Source organism: Salmo salar, chromosome ssa01 (assembly GCF_905237065.1).
Source record: "Salmo salar chromosome ssa01, Ssal_v3.1, whole genome shotgun sequence".
Lineage (NCBI taxonomy): Eukaryota > Metazoa > Chordata > Actinopteri > Salmoniformes > Salmonidae > Salmo > Salmo salar.
This window is the reverse complement of record NC_059442.1, coordinates 4,336,096-4,355,682: the sequence shown is the minus strand read 5'-3', so window position 1 is coordinate 4,355,682 and position 19,587 is coordinate 4,336,096. Positions and strand designations below refer to the sequence as shown.

The 19,587-nt window shown below is 42.2% G+C and overlaps 1 long non-coding RNA gene across 1 annotated transcript; it reads left to right on the top strand.

The window, feature by feature from the left end:
- Positions 1–12,651: 12,651 nt before the first annotated feature.
- On the top strand, positions 12,652–14,441 carry LOC123726725 (uncharacterized). The gene is made up of 3 exons (XR_006758846.1): positions 12,652–12,846; positions 12,960–14,048; positions 14,164–14,441. It is a non-coding gene; the product is annotated as an uncharacterized lncRNA (long non-coding RNA).
- Positions 14,442–19,587: the final 5,146 nt, after the last annotated feature.

Below are 19,587 nucleotides of genomic sequence, written 5' to 3'. Positions count from 1 at the left end.
GAAGTCCCGAACGAGTCCTGGATCCAGGATATCCATGGCAGACACCCACTCCCGCTCCTCGCGGCAGTAGCCCTCCCAGTTCACCAGGTACATCAGGGTTCCTAGGACCGGACAAGCCTCTAACAGACGCCGGAGAGTGTTGGCTGGCTGGTTGTCAACAAGTCGAGGGGACTGAGGGGCAGGTGTGGGACATACTTCCGCAAGTCTACCTTTAAGGGAAGATCACGGGTGGATAACCACACCCGATGACCCGGTCGGAGGAGCCGAAGAGGCCTTCGGTGCCGGTTTGCCTGGTGTTGGTGTCGGGCAGAGGAGAGGAGCAACAAGGATCACAATCTGATCCAGGTGCGGCAACATCGACGAATCAATCAAATTCAATCAAATGTATTTATAAAGCCCTTTTTATATTAGCCGATGTCGCAAAGTGCTGTACAGAAACCCAGTCTAAAACCTCAAACAGTAAGCAAAGCAGATGTAGAAGCACGGTGGCTAGGAAAAAGCCAGAACCTAGGAAGAAACCTAAAGAGGAACCAGGCTCTAGGGGTGGCCCATCCTCTTCATGCTGTGCCAGGTGGAGATTATAACAGAACATGGCCAAGATATTCAAACATTCATAGATGACCAAATAAGTAGAGCTGTACTAAACCACCAGTGTTGATATTGGATAAGAAGTACAGCTGCACTAAACCCCCAGTGTTGATATAATATAACAAGTACAGCTGCACTAAACCCCCAGTGTTGATATAATATAACAAGTACAGCTGTACTAACCCCCCAGTGTTGATATAATATAACAAGTACAGCTGTACTAAACCCCCAGTGTTGATATAATATAACAAGTACAGCTGTACTAAACCCCCAGTGTTGATATAATATAACAAGTACAGCTGCACTAAACCCCCAGTGTTGATATAGGACAGCATATAATATCTGAAGAGATGATGGTCTCTTCATGTACTGTAGGGGGACCTCTAACTCTACTTCTAATAATGTCTGTCTATCATTTCATTGTCATGATCAGAAAGGTTCACTGTGAGGTCCTATGAGCAAACATTACAGTACAGACTTTCTGACACTCCCACTAACCACCACCCTAAATAAAATATGCTACTACATCAGCCCCTCTCCTTTCACCTCAGAGCTTCATCCAGGAGACACTCATATCTCTCCTCCACTGAGGAAACATCATCATCATCATCATGTCAGTTTTTCATCTTTTTGAGTCTGTCATCATGATCAGATGTTTCCTGACATTCACCATCTCATTGTTCTGGCTGACAGGTAATAGCGACAGGTCTGTAGAATGTCTGTTCATCCTGAAAACACTCCCTGCTAATATTCTTGTGTCGGATTAATCCGTCTGTTTAAATATGAATCTCTTGTTTTCTTCACAGGAAGTTCTCTGGGCAGTAAAGTCCTCCAGGTTCCCTCAGCTCTATTGGAAAGTCCCAATGTTACAGTGATACTCAAATGCAGCCATACTATTAGTTCCTACTATACTATATTGTGGTACCAGCAGTCAATAGCTGATTCTAATCTGAAACTGATTGGATTTGTGTTTTATAAGAATCCAACAGTTGCAGATCAATATAAAGAGCACTTTGAAATCCGTGGAGATGGAGAGATAGAAGCATCCCTTCAGCTTCTGTCAGGCCCTGAAAACAGTGCAGTGTATTATTGTGCAGCCAGCAAAACACAGTGATGTAGTTACCCTCCTTTTCCCTACAAAAACCCTCTGATCCTTCACTCCTTAACTGTAGTGTACATCAACACCCAGCACACCTGCTATAAACCACTATAGATGTCCTGGGCACATTAACACCCAGCACACCTGCTATAAACCATTATAGATGTTCTGGGCACATCAAGAAAGTTGTTATTAAATCTTGATCGTACCCAATAATGTGTTTGAAGTTGTTGCTTTAAGAAGCGGTTTGGGTTTTTCTTATCAAATTTCAGCATATTTCTAGTCTTATTAGTGTAGAATAGAAAATATTTAATCTTTAAAACTAAAGACTAGTGCTCACCATGACTTAGTTACCGGTTTGTTCCACAATATACCTTTAAGTTGAACAGGAGACCTTTAGGAGAACAATGCATCTGTTTGAAAATCAACGTACATATTAATGTCATGTCCTTCCCCTCCGGCAGCTCAGTTCTGCTCATCTCTATTGAGTTATTTACTTTTCACCCCTATACTTTGGTCAAAAGTAGTGCACTATATAGGGAATAGAGTGCCATAGGGCTCTGGTCAAAAGAAGTGCACTATATAGGGAATAGGGTGCCATATGGCTCTGGTCAAAAGTAGTGCACTATATAGGGAATAGGGTGCCATTTGGGATGCAAACAATATATTTGACACTCCCACTAGATGACATCACATCTCTGACTATCTGAAATCCCTTTCTCCTTGTTCATGTGATATTTCTCTCCAGAACCATCAACATGATCAAGCTTCTCATACATGTTGCAACTCTACCACTGTGGGTGACAGGTACTAAATCACTGTTCAGATGAAAGATATTTACTACCGAAATATATTGCTGTCAATATGTTGAGTAATACTGTAGATTTTAGTTGTTCTGTTTTCATCCACAGGACTGTCACAAACAGACAAAGTCCAGCAGACTCCTACTGCAATACTAAAAGGACCTGAAGATAACGTTCAACTGAACTGCAGCCATACTATTCCAAGCTACAACATTATACTGTGGTACCAGCAGTCAGCACAAAACACTGCTCTGAAACTCATTGGGTATGTGCTACTCACCAGTCCTACCGTGGAAGATTCCTTTAAAGAGCGTTTTACTGTGAGTGGAGATGCTGCAACTGGGAAAATGGCATATCTACATATTCCTAAACTGAGAGGAACTGAAGACAGTGCAGTGTATTTCTGTGCTGCTACTTATGCACAGTGTTTCACTATACCCTCTCTCCTCTACAAAAACCCTCTCTGATCCTCTCATATAATTCTGACTACTGCTCTATACACCTGCACCTGTTTTCAGCCACTTCAACAACACTTTGCTATGAACCATTAGATATCAAACAGATGGTAATGATACTGTTATAAGTGGCTGGTTTAGATGGTTTAGCTGAAGCACTTCCTCACTTCTCCACCAAGGAGGTAGTGGTTCTTCACACTGACATGTAAAAAGGGCTGCATAGGGTCCCTGGTCAAAAGCAGGGTGCTATGTAGGGAATGGGACTTGGGATGTAGAAAGACAATTGATAACTGTCCTGAGGGAGCTGTCATTTTGATCATCCATGATCTTGTATAATCATTCAAAAGCAGGAGTTATAAAATCCCACAGCAAACAACGACAGAGACAGACCAATTTACAAAGGTCCTTTATTATATTAAAAGATTACAGAAAAGTGACAATAGCATAAAAAGCCTTTATTTCAATGAATTTAAAGTTACTAACCGCCCAGTTAGAATGTATAGGCAGGCTAAGAGTTATGACAAGCAGTAATGTCAGGTAGCCTAGTGATTAGAGATTTGGGCCGGTAACCGTAAGGTTGGTGGAATGAATCCCCGAGCTGACAAGGTAAAAAACTGTCGTTCTGCCCCTGAACAAGGCAGTTAACCCACTGTTTCTAGGCCGTCATTGTAATTAAGAAATTGTTCTTAGCTGACTTGCCTAGTTAAATAAAGGTTCAATAAAATAAAAAATAAAAATAAATAACACTAAGATCCCAGTTAGAATGTATAGTCAGACTAAGAGTTAGGATTAGCAGTAACACTAGCACTGCGAGTACAGGGCAAAACCAGCACAGCAGTTGCTTCACTCACAGAGCATTGGTTGATGTTTGGTAGTTTGTTTGACCCTACCCGAGATGTGTTATGGCTATACACCCCCCTTTTATATTGTGGATAAAAAGTTGCCTGTCTAACACAACATAGAGGTTGTTCTTTAACCTGTTGGGTCTAGGGGGCAGCATTTGCACGTCTGGATAAAAAAAATGTACCCGATTTAATCTGGTTACTAATCCTACCCAGTAACTAGAATATGCATATACTTATTATATATGGATAGAAAACACTCTAAAGTTTCTAAAACTGTTTGAATGGTGTCTGTGAGTATAACAGAACTCATTTGGCAGGCAAAACCCTGAGACATTTTCTGACAGGAAGTGGATACCTGATGTGTTGTATTGACTTTAAACCTATCCCATTGAAAAACACAGGGGTTTAGGAATATTTTGGCACTTCCTATTGCTTCCACTAGATGTCACCAGCCTTTACAAAGTGTTTTGAGTCTTCTGGAGGGAGATCTGACCGAACAAGAGCCATGGAACGATGATGTCCCATTAGACACCTGGCGCGCGAGTTCATGTTGGGTACCCTCGTTCCAATACGTTATAAAAGAGTATGCATTCGTCCACCTTGAATATTATTCATGTTCTGGTTAAAAAAGGCCCTAATGATTTATGCTATACAACGTTTGACATGTTTGAACGAACGGAAATATATTTTTTCCCCTCGTTCATGACGAGAAGTCCGGCTGGCTTACATCATGTGCTAACGAGACGGAGATTTTTGGACATAAATGATGAGCTTTTTTGAACAAAACTACATTCGTTATGGACCTGTGATACCTGGAAGTGACATCTGATGAAGAGAATCAAAGGTAATGGATTATTTACATAGTATTTTCGATTTTAGATCTCCCCAACATGACGTCTAGTCTGTATCGCAACGCGTATTTTTCTGGGCGCAGTGCTCAGATTATTGCAAAGTGTGATTTCCCAGTAAGGTTATTTTTAAATCTGGCAAGTTGATTGAGTTCAAGAGATGTAAATCTATAATTCTTTAAATGACAATATAATATTTTACCAATGTTTTCTAATTTTAATTATTTAATTTGTGACGCTGACTTGACTGCCGGTTATTGGAGGGAAACGATTTCCTCAACATCAATGCCATAGTAAAACGCTGTTTTTGGATATAAATATGAACTTGATAGAACTAAAAATGCATGCATTGTCTAACATAATGTCCTAGGAGTGTCATCTGATGGAGATTGTAAAAGGTTAGTGCATCATTTTAGCTGGTTTTATGGTTTTGGTGACCCTGTCTTTGACTTGACAAAACATTACACACAACTCTTGTAAATGTACTGTCCTAACATACTCTAAATGTATGCTTTCGCCGTAAAACCTTTTTGAAATCGTAAAACGTGGTTAGATTAAGGAGATGTTTATCTTTCAAATGGTGTAAAATAGTTGTATTTTTGAAAAATTTGAATTTTGACATTTATTTGGATTCAAATTTGCCGCTCTTGAAATGCACCTGCTGTTGATGGAGTGCACCACGGGTGGCACGCTAGCGTCCCACCTAGCCCCAAGAGGTTAATGGAAGGCTGTCCAACATAATCCAGGTAGAATCAGGAATTCCCCAGGGCAGCTGTCTTGGCCCCTTATTTTTCAATCTTTACTAACGACATGCCACTGGTTCTGAGTAAAGCCAGTGTGTCTATGTATGCGGATGACTCAACACTATACACGACAGCTACCACAGTGACTGAAATGACTGCAACACTTAACAAAGAGATGCAGTTAGTTTCAGAATGGGTGACAAGGAATAAGTTAGTCAAAAATATTTCAAAAACTAAAAGCATTGTATTTGTGACAAATCATTCACTAAACTCTAAACCTAAACTAGGATGTACACGGAGAGCTAACAATAATAATATGCATGTCATTCTCTCCTGGCCTAAAGTGGAGGAGAGTTTGACTTCATCACTACTTGTATTTATGAGATGTATTGACATGTTGAATGCACCGAGCTGTCTGTTTGAACTATTGGCACGCAGCTCGGACACCCATGCGTTCCCCATAAGACATGCCACCAGAGGGCTCTTCACAGTCCCCAAGTCCAGAAAAGACTATGGGAGGCGCACAGTACTGCATAGAGCCATGACTACAAGGAACTCTATTCCACATCAGGTAACTCATGCAAGCACTAAAATTTGATTTAAAAAATACACCTTATGGAACAGCAGGGACTGTGAAGCAACACAAACATAGGCACAGACACATGCATACACACACACACGTACTGTACACACACGTACACACACGTACACATGGATTTTGTCTTGCAGATGATGTGGTTGTAGAGTAGTGGCCTGAGGGAACACACTTAATCTGTTGATAAATCTGTTGTGAAGGTATTGTAATGTTTTTAAAATTGTATAACTGCCTTAATTTTGTTGGACCCCAGGAAGAGTAGCTGCTGCCTTGGCAGGAACTAATGGAGATCCATAATAACCCCAGGGAGAGTAACTGCTGCCATCCAGGAACTAATGGGGATCCTTAATAAACCCCAGGAAGAGTAGCTGCTGCCTTGGCAGGAACTAATGGAGATCCACAATAACCCCAGGGAGAGTAACTGCTGCTTTCCAGGAACTAATGGGGATCCTTAATAAACCCCAGGAAGAGTAGCTGCTGCCTTGGCAGGAACTAATGGAGATCCACAATAACCCCAGGGAGAGTAACTGCTGCTTTCCAGGAACTAATGGGGATCCTTAATAAACCCCAGGAAGAGTAGCTGCTGCCTTGGCAAGAACTAATGGAGATCCATAATAACCCCAGGGACAGTAGCTGCTGCCTTGGCAGGAACTAATGGGGATCCATAATTAACCCCAGGAAGAGTAGCTGCTGCCTTCCAGGAAGTAATGGGGATCCTTAATAAACCCCAGTAAGAGTAGCTGCTGCCTTGGCAGGAACTAATGGGGATCCATAATTAACCCCAGGAAGAGTAGCTGCTGCCTTGGCAGGAAGTAATGGGGATCCATAATTAACCCCAGGAAGAGTAGCTGCTAATTTCCAGGAAGTAATGGGGATCCTTAATAAACCCCAGTAAGAGTAGCTGCTGCCTTGGCAGGAACTAATGGGGATCCATAATTCACCCCAGGAAGAGTAGCTGCTGCCTTGGCAGGAAGTAAAGGGGATCCATAATTAACCCCAGGAAGAGTAGCTTCTGCCTTGGCAGGAACTAATGGGGATCCATAATAAACCCCAGGAAGAGTAGCTGCTGCCTTGGCAGGAACTAATGGGGATCCATAATAAACCCCAGGAAGAGTAGCTACTGCCTTAGCAGGAACTAATGGGGATCCATAATAAACCCCAGGAAGCGTAGCTACTGCCTTGGCAGGAACTAATGGGGATCCATAATAAACCCCAGGAAGAGTAGCTGCTGCCTTCCAGGAACTAATGGGGATCCTTAATAAACCCCAGGAAGAGTAGCTGACGCCTTGGCAGGAACTAATGGGGATCCATAATAAACCCCAGGAAGAGTAGCTACTGCCTTGGCAGGAACTAATGGGGATCCATAATTAACCCCAGGAAGAGTATCTGCTGCCTTGGTAGGAACTAATGGTGATCCTTAATAAACCCCAGGAAGAGTAGCTGCTGCCTTGGCAGGAACTAATGGGGATACATAATAAACCCCAGGGAGAGTTGCTGACGCCTTGGCAGGAACTAATGGGGATCCATAATAAACCCCAGGAAGAGTAGCTACTGCCTTGGCAGGAACTAATGGGGATCCATAAGTAACCCCAGGAAGAGTAGCTACTGCCTTCCAGGAACTAATGGGGATCCATAATAAACCCCAGGAAGAGTAGCTACTGCCTTGGCAGGAACTAATGGGGATCCATAATTAACCCCAGGAAGAGTAGCTACTGCCTTCCAGGAACTAATGGGGATCCTTAATAAACCCCAGGAAGAGTAGCTGCTGCCTTGGCAGGAACTAATGGGGATCCATAATAAACCCCAGGGAGAGTAGCTGCTGCCTTGGCAGGAACTAATGGGGATCCATAATAAACCCCAGGAAGAGTAGCTGCTGCCTTGGCAGGAACTAATGGGGATCTAAATGAATACTAATACTTTAGTCCATGCCACTGTGGGGATTCAATTGATATTTTCAATAAAACGCTTTCTATGCATTACAAATGAAAACTAGTTTGAAAATTCAAACATATATATTATGGAAAATAGATGTATGTTTCTGGATGACGCACCATGCTGCCTTGTCCACAACATGACAGAGCGGAGCAGATTATTGTTCCATTTGAGAAGGGCTCTCCTCCTCCCTCACCGCTTTTGCTGTTCTCATCACTGGCCATGGACCAGTGCCTCGCAGCTCAGCATAATCCAATCCGCCCAATCTGTAGAATCCCAGCACGCCATGCTAACAAGCTAAATAGTCTATGCGATTCAATTTGATTTCACACGTGAGAATGTAAGAAATTAAGTGAAAGACAAATCGCTGTAAACAACACAGCACACATATTATTAAAAGGCCTTCACTAATAGACTGTCAGATAACAAGACATGCTGATACATAATATAAAGAGAATGACAGTCTCTAGTTTGTGACACAAACATATTGCATTTCAGTTCAGTGTTCAGTCCCTCCCTCCTTTATGATGATATGATCATCACAATCTCACTGCTATGGCTCAAAGATACAGCCGTCCCTGCAGCAACTCAGAGGAAAACAGATACGTAGACATAATCACAAACAAGTCTTGCATTATCAAGGTGAAAGTTAACAGAAATCACTTGTGTGAGATCACTGACTTAAACAGAGGCCGAGACAGCAGTGTGCGTTACGATTGGTCATTGGATGAGTGTCAGCTGACAGAGAGGCTCGATGGATGACTGTTCCAAAATGTCAGCATCCATGAAAATGTTGCTTGAATCTGAAAGTGCAGCAAGTGAAGTGTAAATGGAAAATGTTGAAATTCTAGAATGGAACAAAACAAGCAAAACTTGTAGTAGAAGACAAGGACCGGTACAATAATATGTTTCTTTTTTGGATAAGGAGGTCCATTTGGGAGATACAGTTGAAGTCGGAAGTTTACATACACTTAGGTTGGAGTCATTAAAACTCATTTTTCAACCACTCCATAAATTTCTTGTTAACTATAGTTTTGGCAAGTCGGTTAGGACATCTACTTTGTGCATGACACAAGCAATTTTTTAAACAATTGGTTACAGACAGATTATGAAGGTACCTGAAGGTACCATGTTCATTTGTACAAACAATAGTACGCAAGTATAAACACCATGGGACCACGCAACCGTCATACCACTCAGGAAGGAGAAGCGTTCTGTCTCCTAGAGATGAATGTACTTTGGTGCGCAAAGTGCAAATCAATCCCAGAACAACAGCAAAAGGACCTTGTGAAGATGCTGAAGGAAACAGGTACAAAAGTATCTATATCCACAGGAATACGAGTCTTATATCAACATAACCTGAAAGGCCGCTCAGCAAGGAAGAAGTCACTGCTCCAAAACCACCATAAAAAAGCCAAACTATGGTTTGCAACTGCACATGGGGACAAAGATCATACTTTTTGGAGAAATGTCTTCTGGTCTGATGAAACAAAAATAAAACTGTTTGGCCATAATGACCATCGTTATGTTTGGAGGAAAAAGGGGGACGCTTGCAAGCAGAAGAACACCATCCCAACCGTGAAGCACGGGGGTGGCAGCATCATGTTGTGGGGTGCTTTGCTGCAGGAGGGACTGGTGCACTTCACAAAATAGATGGCATCATGAGGGAGGAAAAATGTGTGGATATATTGAAGCAACATCTCAAGACATCAGTCAGGGAGTTAAAGCTTGGTCGCAAATGGGTCTTCGAAATGGACAATGACCCCAAGCATACTTCCAAAGTTTTGGCAAAATGGCTTAAGTATAACAAAGTCATGGTATTGGAATGGCCATTACAAAGCCCTGACCTCAATCCTACAGAACATTTGTGGGCAGAACTGAAAAAAGTGTGTAGGTGCAAGGAGGCCTACAGACCTGATTCAGTTACACCAGCTCTGTCAGGAGGAATGGGCCAAAGTTCACCCAACTTATTATGGGAAGCTTGTGGAAGGCTACCCGAAATGTTTGACCCGAGTTAACCTGTTAGGGCTAGGGGGCAGTATTTACACGGCCGGATAAAAAACGTACCCGATTTAATCTGGTTATTACTACTGCCCAGAAACTAGAATATGCATATAATTATTGGCTTTGGATAGAAAACACCCTAAAGTTTCTAAAACTGTTTGAACGGTGTCTGTGAGTATAACAGAACTCATATGGCAGGCAAAAACCTGAGAAGATTCTGTACAGGAAGTCCCCTCTCTGACCATTCCTTGGGCTTCTTGACTCTTTTTATTGAAAACTTAGGATCGTTGCTGTAACGTGACACTTCCTACGGCTCCCATAGGCTCTCAGAACCCGGGAAAAAGCTGAATGATGTAATTCCAGCCCCTGGCTGAAAATCATTAGCGCCTTTGGTAAGTGGTCTATCAGAGGACAATGAGACTGAGGCGCGTGCACGAGGCGACCCCATGTTTTTATTTTCTCTCTCTTTGTACTAAAACACAGATTCCCGGTCGGAATATTATCGCTTTTTTTATGAGAAAAATGGCATAAAAATTGATTTTAAACAGCGGTTGACATGCTTCGAAGTACGGTAATGGAATATTAAGAATTTTTTTGTCACGAAACCCTTTCGGATAGTGTCTTGAACAAAACGCCGCTATTTGGATATAACTATGGATTATTTTGAACCAAACCAACATTTGATATTGAAGTAGAAGTCCTGGGAGTGCATTCTGATGAAGAACAGCAAAGGTAATAACATTTTTCTTATAGTAAATCTGACTTTGGTGAGGGCTAAACTTGGTGGGTGTCTAAATAGCTAGCCCTGTGATGCCGGGCTATCTACTTAGAATATGGCAAAATGTGCTTTCACCGAAAAGCTATTTTAAAATCGGACATATCGAGTGCATAGAGGAGTTCTGTATCTATAATTCTTAAAATAATTGTTATGTTTTTTGTGAACGTTTATCGTGAGTAATTTAGTAAATTCACCGGAAGTGTTCGGTGGGAATGCTAGTCACATGCTAGTCACCTGCTAATGTAAAAAGCTGGTTTTTGATATAAATATGAACTTGATTGAACAGACATGCATGTATTGTATAACATAATGTCCTAAGATTGTCATCTGATGAAGATCATCAAAGGTTAGTGCTGCATTTAGCTGTGGTTTGGGTTTATGTGACATTATATGCTAGCTTGAAAAATGGGTGTCTGATTATTTCTGGCTGGGTACTCTGCTGACATAATCTAATGTTTTGCTTTCGTTGTAAAGCCTTTTTGAAATCGGACAGTGTGGTTAGACTAACGAGAGTCTTGTCTTTAAAATGCTGTAAAATAGTAATATGTTTGAGAAATTGATGTAATAGCATTTCTAAGGTATTTGAATAATGCGCCACGGGATTCAAATGGCTGTTACGTAGGTGGGACGCAAGCGTCCCACCTAGCCCAGAGAGGTTAAATCGGGTATGTTTTTTATCCGGCCGTGAAAATACTGCCCCCTAGCCCCAACAGGTTTTAAGGATGAACGTAAATACTTTACTGAGAAACGGTAACAGAAGGATCACAGTAACACTGGTCTCGAAAACTCACACAGGAGACAAACTCAAACGGCAACCAAAATCAAGCTTCTGCAAATGCAAACAGAAAACACACCTCCCTTAACACGGAAATAGTAATTAGCAATAGGACACACCTGAGTGTCAATAATGTCTCTAGGACGGTCTCTGCTGCCCTCTGGTGACAGGTGGAACCATGACAGTACCCTCCCTTTCTAGGAGCGGTGCCAGCACGTAGTTGGTTGAAGTCCCGAACGAGTCCTGGATCCAGGATATCCATGGCAGACACCCACTCCCGCTCCTCGCGGCCGTAGCCCTCCCAGTTCACCAGGTACATCAGGGTTCCTAGGACCGGACAAGCCTCTAACAGACGCCGGAGAGTGTTGGCTGGCTGGTTGTCAACAAGTCGAGGGGACTGAGGGGCAGGTGTGGGACATACTTCCGCAAGTCTACCTTTAAGGGAAGATCACGGGTGGATAACCACACCCGATGACCCGGTCGGAGGAGCCGAAGAGGCCTTCGGTGCCGGTTTGCCTGGTGTTGGTGTCGGGCAGAGGAGAGGAGCAACAAGGATCACAATCTGATCCAGGTGCGGCAACATCGTCGAATCAATGAAATTCAATCAAATGTATTTATAAAGCCCTTTTTATATTAGCCGATGTCGCAAAGTGCTGTACAGAAACCCAGTCTAAAACCTCAAACAGTAAGCAAAGCAGATGTAGAAGCACGGTGGCTAGGAAAAAGCCAGAACCTAGGAAGAAACCTAAAGAGGAACCAGGCTCTAGGGGTGGCCCATCCTCTTCATGCTGTGCCAGGTGGAGATTATAACAGAACATGGCCAAGATGTTCAAACATTCATAGATGACCAAACAAGTACAGCTGCACTAAACCCCCAGTGTTGATATAATATAACAAGTACAGCTGTACTAAACCCCCAGTGTTGATATAATATAACAAGTACAGCTACACTAAACCCCCAGTGTTGATATAATATAACAAGTACAGCTGCACTAAACCCCCAGTGTTGATATAGGACAGCATATAATATCTGAAGAGATGATGGTCTCTTCATGTACTGTATTTGGACCTCTAACTCTACTTCTAATAATGTCTGTCTATCATTTCATTGTCATGATCAGAAAGGTTCACTGTGAGGTCCTATGAGCAAACATTACAGTACAGACTTTCTGACACTCCCACTAACCACCACCCTAAATAAAATATGCTACTACATCAGCCCCTCTCCTTTCACCTCAGAGCTTCATCCAGGAGACACTCATATCTCTCCTCCACTGAGGAAACATCATCATCATCATCATGTCAGTTTTTCATCTTTTTGAGTCTGTCATCATGATCAGATGTTTCCTGACATTCACCATCTCATTGTTCTGGCTGACAGGTAATAACGACAGGTCTGTAGAATGTCTGTTCATCCTGAAAACACTCCCTGCTAATATTCTTGTGTCGGATTAATCCGTCTGTTTAAATATGAATCTCTTGTTTTCTTCACAGGAAGTTCTCTGGGCAGTAAAGTCCTCCAGGTTCCCTCAGCTCTATTGGAAAGTCCCAATGTTACAGTGATACTCAAATGCAGCCATACTATTAGTTCCTACTATACTATATTGTGGTACCAGCAGTCAATAGCTGATTCTAATCTGAAACTGATTGGATTTGTGTTTTATAAGAATCCAACAGTTGCAGATCAATATAAAGAGCACTTTGAAATCCGTGGAGATGGAGAGATAGAAGCATCCCTTCAGCTTCTGTCAGGCCCTGAAAACAGTGCAGTGTATTATTGTGCAGCCAGCAAAACACAGTGATGTAGTTACCCTCCTTTTCCCTACAAAAACCCTCTGATCCTTCACTCCTTAACTGTAGTGTACATCAACACCCAGCACACCTGCTATAAACCACTATAGATGTCCTGGGCACATTAACACCCAGCACACCTGCTATAAACCATTATAGATGTTCTGGGCACATCAAGAAAGTTGTTATTAAATCTTGATCGTACCCAATAATGTGTTTGAAGTTGTTGCTTTAAGAAGCGGTTTGGGTTTTTCTTATCAAATTTCAGCATATTTCTAGTCTTATTAGTGTAGAATAGAAAATATTTAATCTTTAAAACTAAAGACTAGTGCTCACCATGACTTAGTTACCGGTTTGTTCCACAATATACCTTTAAGTTGAACAGGAGACCTTTAGGAGACCAATGCATCTGTTTGAAAATCAACGTACATATTAATGTCATGTCCTTCCCCTCCGGCAGCTCAGTTCTGCTCATCTCTATTGAGTTATTTACTTTTCACCCCTATACTTTGGTCAAAAGTAGTGCACTATATAGGGAATAGAGTGCCATAGGGCTCTGGTCAAAAGAAGTGCACTATATAGGGAATAGGGTGCCATATGGCTCTGGTCAAAAGTAGTGCACTATATAGGGAATAGGGTGCCATTTGGGATGCAAACAATATATTTGACACTCCCACTAGATGACATCACATCTCTGACTATCTGAAATCCCTTTCTCCTTGTTCATGTGATATTTCTCTCCAGAACCATCAACATGATCAAGCTTCTCATACATGTTGCAACTCTACCACTGTGGGTGACAGGTACTAAATCACTGTTCAGATGAAAGATATTTACTACCGAAATATATTGCTGTCAATATGTTGAGTAATACTATAGATTTTAGTTGTTCTGTTTTCATCCACAGGACTGTCACAAACAGACAAAGTCCAGCAGACTCCTACTGCAATACTAAAAGGACCTGAAGATAACGTTCAACTGAACTGCAGCCATACTATTCCAAGCTACAACATTATACTGTGGTACCAGCAGTCAGCACAAAACACTGCTCTGAAACTCATTGGGTATGTGCTACTCACCAGTCCTACCGTGGAAGATTCCTTTAAAGAGCGTTTTACTGTGAGTGGAGATGCTGCAACTGGGAAAATGGCATATCTACATATTCCTAAACTGAGAGGAACTGAAGACAGTGCAGTGTATTTCTGTGCTGCTACTTATGCACAGTGTTTCACTATACCCTCTCTCCTCTACAAAAACCCTCTCTGATCCTCTCATATAATTCTGACTACTGCTCTATACACCTGCACCTGTTTTCAGCCACTTCAACAACACTTTGCTATGAACCATTAGATATCAAACAGATGGTAATGATACTGTTATAAGTGGCTGGTTTAGATGGTTTAGCTGAAGCACTTCCTCACTTCTCCACCAAGGAGGTAGTGGTTCTTCACACTGACATGTAAAAAGGGCTGCATAGGGTCCCTGGTCAAAAGCAGGGTGCTATGTAGGGAATGGGACTTGGGATGTAGAAAGACAATTGATAACTGTCCTGAGGGAGCTGTCATTTTGATCATCCATGATCTTGTATAATCATTCAAAAGCAGGAGTTATAAAATCCCACAGCAAACAACGACAGAGACAGACCAATTTACAAAGGTCCTTTATTATATTAAAAGATTACAGAAAAGTGACAATAGCATAAAAAGCCTTTATTTCAATGAATTTAAAGTTACTAACCGCCCAGTTAGAATGTATAGGCAGGCTAAGAGTTATGACAAGCAGTAATGTCAGGTAGCCTAGTGATTAGAGATTTGGGCCGGTAACCGTAAGGTTGGTGGAATGAATCCCCGAGCTGACAAGGTAAAAAACTGTCGTTCTGCCCCTGAACAAGGCAGTTAACCCACTGTTTCTAGGCCGTCATTGTAATTAAGAAATTGTTCTTAGCTGACTTGCCTAGTTAAATAAAGGTTCAATAAAATAAAAAATAAAAATAAATAACACTAAGATCCCAGTTAGAATGTATAGTCAGACTAAGAGTTAGGATTAGCAGTAACACTAGCACTGCGAGTACAGGGCAAAACCAGCACAGCAGTTGCTTCACTCACAGAGCATTGGTTGATGTTTGGTAGTTTGTTTGACCCTACCCGAGATGTGTTATGGCTATACACCCCCTTTTATATTGTGGATAAAAAGTTGCCTGTCTAACACAACATAGAGGTTGTTCTTTAACCTGTTGGGTCTAGGGGGCAGCATTTGCACGTCTGGATAAAAAAAATGTACCCGATTTAATCTGGTTACTAATCCTACCCAGTAACTAGAATATGCATATACTTATTATATATGGATAGAAAACACTCTAAAGTTTCTAAAACTGTTTGAATGGTGTCTGTGAGTATAACAGAACTCATTTGGCAGGCAAAACCCTGAGACATTTTCTGACAGGAAGTGGATACCTGATGTGTTGTATTGACTTTAAACCTATCCCATTGAAAAACACAGGGGTTTAGGAATATTTTGGCACTTCCTATTGCTTCCACTAGATGTCACCAGCCTTTACAAAGTGTTTTGAGTCTTCTGGAGGGAGATCTGACCGAACAAGAGCCATGGAACGATGATGTCCCATTAGACACCTGGCGCGCGAGTTCATGTTGGGTACCCTCGTTCCAATACGTTATAAAAGAGTATGCATTCGTCCACCTTGAATATTATTCATGTTCTGGTTAAAAAAGGCCCTAATGATTTATGCTATACAACGTTTGACATGTTTGAACGAACGGAAATATATTTTTTCCCCTCGTTCATGACGAGAAGTCCGGCTGGCTTACATCATGTGCTAACGAGACGGAGATTTTTGGACATAAATGATGAGCTTTTTTGAACAAAACTACATTCGTTATGGACCTGTGATACCTGGAAGTGACATCTGATGAAGAGAATCAAAGGTAATGGATTATTTACATAGTATTTTCGATTTTAGATCTCCCCAACATGACGTCTAGTCTGTATCGCAACGCGTATTTTTCTGGGCGCAGTGCTCAGATTATTGCAAAGTGTGATTTCCCAGTAAGGTTATTTTTAAATCTGGCAAGTTGATTGAGTTCAAGAGATGTAAATCTATAATTCTTTAAATGACAATATAATATTTTACCAATGTTTTCTAATTTTAATTATTTAATTTGTGACGCTGACTTGACTGCCGGTTATTGGAGGGAAACGATTTCCTCAACATCAATGCCATAGTAAAACGCTGTTTTTGGATATAAATATGAACTTGATAGAACTAAAAATGCATGCATTGTCTAACATAATGTCCTAGGAGTGTCATCTGATGGAGATTGTAAAAGGTTAGTGCATCATTTTAGCTGGTTTTATGGTTTTGGTGACCCTGTCTTTGACTTGACAAAACATTACACACAACTCTTGTAAATGTACTGTCCTAACATACTCTAAATGTATGCTTTCGCCGTAAAACCTTTTTGAAATCGTAAAACGTGGTTAGATTAAGGAGATGTTTATCTTTCAAATGGTGTAAAATAGTTGTATTTTTGAAAAATTTGAATTTTGACATTTATTTGGATTCAAATTTGCCGCTCTTGAAATGCACCTGCTGTTGATGGAGTGCACCACGGGTGGCACGCTAGCGTCCCACCTAGCCCCAAGAGGTTAATGGAAGGCTGTCCAACATAATCCAGGTAGAATCAGGAATTCCCCAGGGCAGCTGTCTTGGCCCCTTATTTTTCAATCTTTACTAACGACATGCCACTGGTTCTGAGTAAAGCCAGTGTGTCTATGTATGCGGATGACTCAACACTATACACGACAGCTACCACAGTGACTGAAATGACTGCAACACTTAACAAAGAGATGCAGTTAGTTTCAGAATGGGTGACAAGGAATAAGTTAGTCAAAAATATTTCAAAAACTAAAAGCATTGTATTTGTGACAAATCATTCACTAAACTCTAAACCTAAACTAGGATGTACACGGAGAGCTAACAATAATAATATGCATGTCATTCTCTCCTGGCCTAAAGTGGAGGAGAGTTTGACTTCATCACTACTTGTATTTATGAGATGTATTGACATGTTGAATGCACCGAGCTGTCTGTTTGAACTATTGGCACGCAGCTCGGACACCCATGCGTTCCCCATAAGACATGCCACCAGAGGGCTCTTCACAGTCCCCAAGTCCAGAAAAGACTATGGGAGGCGCACAGTACTGCATAGAGCCATGACTACAAGGAACTCTATTCCACATCAGGTAACTCATGCAAGCACTAAAATTTGATTTAAAAAATACACCTTATGGAACAGCAGGGACTGTGAAGCAACACAAACATAGGCACAGACACATGCATACACACACACACGTACTGTACACACACGTACACACACGTACACATGGATTTTGTCTTGCAGATGATGTGGTTGTAGAGTAGTGGCCTGAGGGAACACACTTAATCTGTTGATAAATCTGTTGTGAAGGTATTGTAATGTTTTTAAAATTGTATAACTGCCTTAATTTTGTTGGACCCCAGGAAGAGTAGCTGCTGCCTTGGCAGGAACTAATGGAGATCCATAATAACCCCAGGGAGAGTAACTGCTGCCATCCAGGAACTAATGGGGATCCTTAATAAACCCCAGGAAGAGTAGCTGCTGCCTTGGCAGGAACTAATGGAGATCCACAATAACCCCAGGGAGAGTAACTGCTGCTTTCCAGGAACTAATGGGGATCCTTAATAAACCCCAGGAAGAGTAGCTGCTGCCTTGGCAGGAACTAATGGAGATCCACAATAACCCCAGGGAGAGTAACTGCTGCTTTCCAGGAACTAATGGGGATCCTTAATAAACCCCAGGAAGAGTAGCTGCTGCCTTGGCAAGAACTAATGGAGATCCATAATAACCCCAGGGACAGTAGCTGCTGCCTTGGCAGGAACTAATGGGGATCCATAATTAACCCCAGGAAGAGTAGCTGCTGCCTTCCAGGAAGTAATGGGGATCCTTAATAAACCCCAGTAAGAGTAGCTGCTGCCTTGGCAGGAACTAATGGGGATCCATAATTAACCCCAGGAAGAGTAGCTGCTGCCTTGGCAGGAAGTAATGGGGATCCATAATTAACCCCAGGAAGAGTAGCTGCTAATTTCCAGGAAGTAATGGGGATCCTTAATAAACCCCAGTAAGAGTAGCTGCTGCCTTGGCAGGAACTAATGGGGATCCATAATTCACCCCAGGAAGAGTAGCTGCTGCCTTGGCAGGAAGTAAAGGGGATCCATAATTAACCCCAGGAAGAGTAGCTTCTGCCTTGGCAGGAACTAATGGGGATCCATAATAAACCCCAGGAAGAGTAGCTGCTGCCTTGGCAGGAACTAATGGGGATCCATAATAAACCCCAGGAAGAGTAGCTACTGCCTTAGCAGGAACTAATGGGGATCCATAATAAACCCCAGGAAGCGTAGCTACTGCCTTGGCAGGAACTAATGGGGATCCATAATAAACCCCAGGAAGAGTAGCTGCTGCCTTCCAGGAACTAATGGGGATCCTTAATAAACCCCAGGAAGAGTAGCTGACGCCTTGGCAGGAACTAATGGGGATCCATAATAAACCCCAGGAAGAGTAGCTACTGCCTTGGCAGGAACTAATGGGGATCCATAATTAACCCCAGGAAGAGTATCTGCTGCCTTGGTAGGAACTAATGGTGATCCTTAATAAACCCCAGGAAGAGTATCTGCTGCCTTGGCAGGAACTAATGGGGATACATAATAAACCCCAGGGAGAGTTGCTGACGCCTTGGCAGGAACTAATGGGGATCCATAATAAACCCCAGGAAGAGTAGCTACTGCCTTGGCAGGAACTAATGGGGATCCATAAGTAACCCCAGGAAGAGTAGCTACTGCCTTCCAGGAACTAATGGGGATCCATAATAAACCCCAGGAAGAGTATCTACTGCCTTGGCAGGAACTAATGGGGATCCATAATTAACCCCAGGAAGAGTAGCTACTGCCTTCCAGGAACTAATGGGGATCCTTAATAAACCCCAGGAAGAGTAGCTGCTGCCTTGGCAGGAACTAATGGGGATCCATAATAAACCCCAGGAAGAGTAGCTGCTGCCTTGGCAGGAACTAATGGGGATCCATAATAAACCCCAGGAAGAGTAGCTGCTGCCTTGGCAGGAACTAATGGGGATCCATAATAAACCCCAGGGAGAGTAGCTGCTGCCTTGGCAGGAACTAATGGGGATCCATAATAAACCCCAGGAAGAGTAGCTGCTGCCTTGGCAGGAACTAATGGGGATCTAAATGAATACTAATACTTTAGTCCATGCCACTGTGGGG